The sequence below is a fragment of the Plectropomus leopardus genome, chromosome 15 (assembly GCF_008729295.1).
Source record: "Plectropomus leopardus isolate mb chromosome 15, YSFRI_Pleo_2.0, whole genome shotgun sequence".
NCBI lineage: Eukaryota > Metazoa > Chordata > Actinopteri > Perciformes > Serranidae > Plectropomus > Plectropomus leopardus.
In genome coordinates, this window is record NC_056477.1 from 12,797,223 (window position 1) to 12,803,222 (window position 6,000).

Sequence of the window (6,000 nt, forward strand, 5' to 3'; positions counted from 1 at the left end):
GCTCACCAACTCTATTCTATTTTTAAGTGTTTTCTAAGGGATTACTGCAGTTTTGGTTAACTACAAATTGATGCAGAGACAGTCTCCTCTATAAATGAGCATTATAAAAGCTCATTTTCTTTACAGAAGATACATCAGGCTCTTCATTGTTTCATTAATCTCGTTGATCCCCAAAGTAGTGTGAGTTTGAATCTGAAATCATGTTATACACCTTACGACAAGTAAGACGTCTCGTTTGGCTTCTGGCGGCTGTAGAGCAAAAAAAAAATGATGGCACTGTCCTAGACGATTTAGATCTCATGTTCTTAAATAGTGTCACTCCGAGGGAAGGAAGCACACACTGAAATCATTTTCGATGCCCTGATCAGAGTGGGTCGAGGCATTTTTTAAACAGCTTTGACCCTGCTAACCAAACATGCACTAAAGCACTCTATAACACGGATCCCCGAAGTATTGATCGTCGCCGGTTTGGTGCACATTCTGCAAATTGCATTAGTCTTCATGCGTATGGAGCGTTCAGAGCGCCTGAGTAGGCTGACGTGTTAAGTGTGTGAAACACCGCGCACGGTCCCTGGATGAAGCCATACAACGTGCAACGTGAGGGATAACCCTCCACCAACACCATGCCTGTCAAATATATGTAGATGTCGATGATATTCTTAAAAAGGATCGCGTTGGCACCTGCGCGTAACAGGCTCCGTTAAAGGATGTCATTTTCCAAATACCAGCTGCTTTGCGTTAAGAGTGGATTTAGGTGTCTGAGTTAACTTCACATAATGTGATTCATCTCAAGAAAAGAAAAAATAACTGAGTAATATACAGATAAAAAAAATCCTTACCTTACGGACGCACCCGCTGTACTCCAAGTGCACCAAAGGTCATTGCGCAAATATTCAGAGGACAAGATGTAGCAGTAATGAGAAGTAGGTTAGACTGCACAATGCCTAATCCAGTTCTTAGTGTCCTTCAGACGTCGTCAAACCTCTAATCTTCAAAGCGAGAGGGGGTCGGAGCCTCCAGAGCGCTCAGAGACTCCGTTTATAATCTCAGCACTGCCAGTTCATGCATGTGGCTCACTTTCTCCTGCGCAGCCGGTCAGCCAAAGTTGTCCGCGTTTATTTCACTAATGCAGGCAGCCCTGCACTAAAAAATGTCCACGTTTCCCAGTGAAAAAGTGGGAGAGGTCGGTTCGGTCTTCAGCGATGGAGCGCTGCTACCATTCCTGACAGGTGGCAAGTCCAACCACCCGCTGAAAAAATTCACACATCATCCAGCGGGATGTGGAGACGGCCGGAGCCAGAAAGCCATCCTCCAGGCAGATTAACCCATGAGTTGTGTTGATTTTTTTTCTTTTTTTTTTTTTTTTTTTTTTACCCCCACTTCCTCTTTTCTTGCGCTCTGGCGCCACCCAAAGTTGTCCTGGAGAGTTTTATCCACACGTCGGGATTCCCAAATGTCTTCATGTTCAGGTCCCTGTAACCAGATTTAGGACACTTGATAAGATTGTGATTTGGAGACACACCCGTCGAGATCATGTTTGTTGAATTATATCACTTGCTGCAGAAATTTGATTTAAGTTTCATATTGTTATTCTACTCGGAGCATCAAATGAATTAAACATCAGTGAAATGGAACTAATCCAAGTCTCACTGGAGCCTCACTGAACGCCCTCAGTATACGGCTGGATAACGTTGTGAACGCATGGGCCAAATAACAACACATTTCAGAGTGTGTGCCATGGTTACAGCTAGTTCCTCATAATGCTAATGCTGCCTCCAAGCACCGCGTTTGTCCTCAGTATTTCCTGCCTTTAGCCGTCACGTGACAGTCCCACACACCTGCGCACCTGTTACCAGTTCACAAAACAGCTGCCCAGCTCTGCACTTTGTGTCATGTACAAGCCACACCCTCACTGTTCCTCCCCGCCTCCTTTTTGTCTTTTTGTTAACTTTAGGAAACTTATTTTTAATAATCAACATAGTAAACTCTCCAGCATTCTGTTTTTTAGGGGCATGAATGTTGTTATGCTGTTACAGCAGCATAACAACATTTAGGCCGGTTTAATCACCTGTATGACTTTCCCTTGTTTTAATAAAAATGTTAATAAACATGATTTTGAACTGATGATATGTTTCAGCTACAAAAAACAAAAACAAAAAAACATTACTTTGGTTTGGGGTCTCTCAGAATTTTCATTATTTCCTATAGTATCTGAGTACTTGTTTTTGCAGCCATGTGCCTTCAGAATCTCAAATAAGTCTACTTCTGTTGATTTCTGTCATTTGATTCTTATTCTTATTCTTTCTAATCTTATTCTTATTGTAACAGTTTGTTTACAATGGATTATTAGACAGTGGGGCCCAGGGCACAGGGGTTTGAATAAGGTCAGAGAAAAGGGAAAACTTCTATTCAATAATAGAATCTGTGGGACTCAAAACAATGAGGAAGTAAAAGACAACATTCACAAAACATAATATCTACTGAACTGGGTCTTTACAATGTGGTTGTCAATTTGATATGACAAGTTGGACATTTCCAGGGACCCCTGTTGGTTGGTTTCACATATAAGCACTTAGCTGCCATATGTTGAATCATAATGACAGCTTGTCGAGAATGAGGTAGAGAAAGGTTAAATCAGACTAGAAAATGACTCCTATATAACACAGAGAAATTTATAGCTAGCTGGGAATATAATGACATTAAAGTAGAGTTCATGTTTGAGTAAGAAGGAACTGTGAAGAACTTTACTGTGCTGCGTTTGCAAGTGCTGACAATCTGTACAACATCTATCCATCAGGCAGGATAGGAAAGATCAGCTGTGATTTGTCTATTTGTTTCTGTCATTATTTTAAATCTCACTAAGTAGAGTGAAAACACCCTCAGTGTCAAGCGCATTAGGTGTAAGTGCTGAATCTGCACATGAGATTGTATAGGATAAAGTGCCGACATGTAAAGTCTTACTTGATCTTATCCCACACTGATCCTGTGTAAGCTCTGATCTGCAAATTCTAAACTTCCATGGTGTATGCAATTACATCGGCATCTTTAACAGTTTCTTTTCACAACTCTTTTTTTTTTACTGCAAAAGAGAAGAGAAGATTAGCGTTAACACTCATCTATAAAAGTAAAAAAGGCTTTTTATTCTGCATTCACTTGCTCATCAGATGGTTCCATTTCCTCAACTGGGAAGTTGTTCTTCCAGCTTTGGTTTGTTTATGAGATTTAAGCTGCATTGTGGAAACATAATGGATGCTACAAAGAAGTTTTATATTATCGCTCAGAGAATATAAAGAACATGTTGATAACAGTTTGAGCTTTTTATCACAAAGGGATTTTATCCCACACTTGTTGCTTGAACCAGTACATCCCCTAGAAATAAAACCTGCTTTACCTTATTAATGCTAATAAAATATTTTTCTAATTAATATAGGTCCCTCTACATTGACAGCAAGTAGCAGTTACAGCCCAATGCCATATCACACATTATGTGTGAGCCAAAAAAAAAAGGCCAGGCAATATGTGGAAAAAATAAAAAGTATATTACCATCAACCATCAACAACCATTATTTACTGTTTTCTTAGTCTGTGAGTTGGTGTTATAACTTAAGGGAGTGTTCCCAAAACATTCTCTCTTGTGGCATGTCACATCAAAATAATGATGCTCGGAGTACCCTCCTGCAGCAGTTTTGGACATTCAAGAATAGTGTGTCAAGTTAAAGTTGTTACATGCATTGTGTCTTTTCAAAATAAACTTTAGTTTTCACAGGAAATACAGTTTATGCTTGTTCAATGCATAGTCTTTTTCAAAATACACTTAGAACATGTAAAAAAAACAAACATTGTATTGAGGGTTTAATTCCTTAGATTTAGGTAACAAAAGAAAAAACACCCTGGTTTGGTTTAAAATAATTATGTTTGTTACTGACATTATATAACCTTATGTAAAACACATGCCTAGCATAGTTTTTAACACATTATAGTACACTAATAAAATTTGTTTTACCCATCTACCTGCAATCCCACTCCATGCAGACTTTCTCACTCTTTGTATAATGGTAGCTGCCCAGAGTGCCAACAAATGCTCCTAAAGGTTGCCTCTTTGGGTCCATGTCTGACGCCAACGGGTCACTGACCAAGCATCAGTATTTGACGACTTGGGAGTGAAAGCAGTTTGTATGTTTACATGAATTTTCCAGGTTTGGAGCTAATTTCTTTCCAATTATACAGGCACTATGTGAATACAAGGTTAGTGTCAGAGGGAGGAAAAACACTTTTAATTTAAAAAGAAAAGTATATCATTCATGTTTAATGTTTTAACTGCTCTGATTTTATGCTACACTAAGTTATTATGTACCAAGACTGGTCTAATTATTCCATGGCCACAAGCACTGACCCTATTGATAATTGTGTTATCTATACCAATAACATCACAAGTATTAGGAGGGCAACAGTCAACTGGCCTCTCCACCCTCGGTCAGAGCAATCAGACCTGTGTTGTTATACATATGCATGTAATGAATGGTGTTAGAAGCTGGTAATTATATGAGGAGTTTTATGTAGTCAGTTTGTGCCTTCCAGTAACTAGAACAGTTCTTGTCAATGTGCCGGATGTTGGAGAATAATTGTATCCTACTTATTTCTAGCCTGTAGGCACAAACTTGATTTCTGTTCCTTTTTTTTAAAGAGTGTTATATAACCTTTTCTTAAAACTAGTGTAAAGTACCTGTTTCTTGTAATGCGCTTGTAAAAGTTCAGAGAGCTGCTTCCTGGAATGATGATGCTGCTGTGGACTTTCAGCTTTCTCTAGAGTGCAATAAACATCCCACTGTAAATGATGCCATTTAATCTGTCTATTTGTGCTGTGGAACTAAAGATGACAGGTTACGATTTTACCTGGTTGGGTACCATGGCTGCTGAAACTACCTTTTTTTATTCCTAAGCATCACCTGTCTCTGGATATCAGGGAAATTATGTGCACTGCTGTCAAGAGGATGAATTCATAGATTCTTTACCAAGCCACTTGAAAAGCTGACATCCATTTGCTTCTTATCAGGGTTCAGTTCTCCTCATATATTGTGAACCGTTTCACAGACCAGGGCTTTCAGTAGTTTGTTATTGCTTATTTTCCAAAAAACGATGGCAAGTAAAAAGCAGTTTCACAAGTTCGATAAGTGAATCAACTGTTAAATTAGTTGAAAAAAAATGTCTCTTAATTTGAAAATGCTTTAATATAAATCCTTTCTCACAATACAATTAACCACAAAATATAAATAAAGCAATCAACTGTTTTGCACAGTACCCTGCTAAAATTTAATCATGTAAGACTTTAACTAATAACTCTTGTAAAATACAATCACCAATTAAAACGGTGAGGCTTTATTCATTCAAATGCAAACCTCAGATGCAGGCAAAGAGCAGAACACACTCAACATCTGAAATATACAGAATCTATAAAATGAACATTGAGGAAAATGGTTAAAAAACATCAAACATTTCATAAGAAAGCACTCCTCTGAGACCTGGCAATCTCAGCTGCCATCGCTGTCCTTAAGAGGATGATGTACGGTCCTTTTTTTTTTTTTACTAGAAAACGGAGGGCACCCATTGGGACCAACCGTGTCATACTAGATAGCCAGAAAGATAGTTAATTACCACTACAAAGGATGCATTTTTTAAGGGGCCCGTTGACCTCTCACCTCAAAATATTTGAATGAAAATGGATTCTATGGGCACCCACGGGTCTCCCCTTTACACACATGCCATCTTAATGCTAATCAAATACAGTTTTTGGCAAAAACCATGCAGTGTTTTTGCATGCATTTTAAATACACAAATGTTGTGATTGAATATTTTGGCACACTGAGGTCCCCAAATAGTCCTGAGATTACATGAATGGGGCATTACAGATTCTGAGACTCTTGTGGATTCAATTATCCAAATTGTATTAATGTGCGATGATGTTAGTCCCCATAGTAGCTGTTTCCTTGCAATGAGCCCAGT

At 38.7% G+C, this 6,000-nt stretch overlaps 1 protein-coding gene across 1 annotated transcript in view; it reads right to left on the reverse strand.

Annotated features, from left to right (window-relative positions):
• The window catches only part of LOC121954395 (protocadherin-15-like), a 254,356-nt gene extending 253,442 nt beyond the window's left edge, over positions 1-914 (reverse strand). The window contains exon 1 of the mRNA XM_042501870.1: positions 840-914. The gene's annotated coding sequence lies outside the window, so the exon portion shown is untranslated. The remainder of the gene's footprint in view (positions 1-839) is intronic.
• Positions 915-6,000: the final 5,086 nt, after the last annotated feature.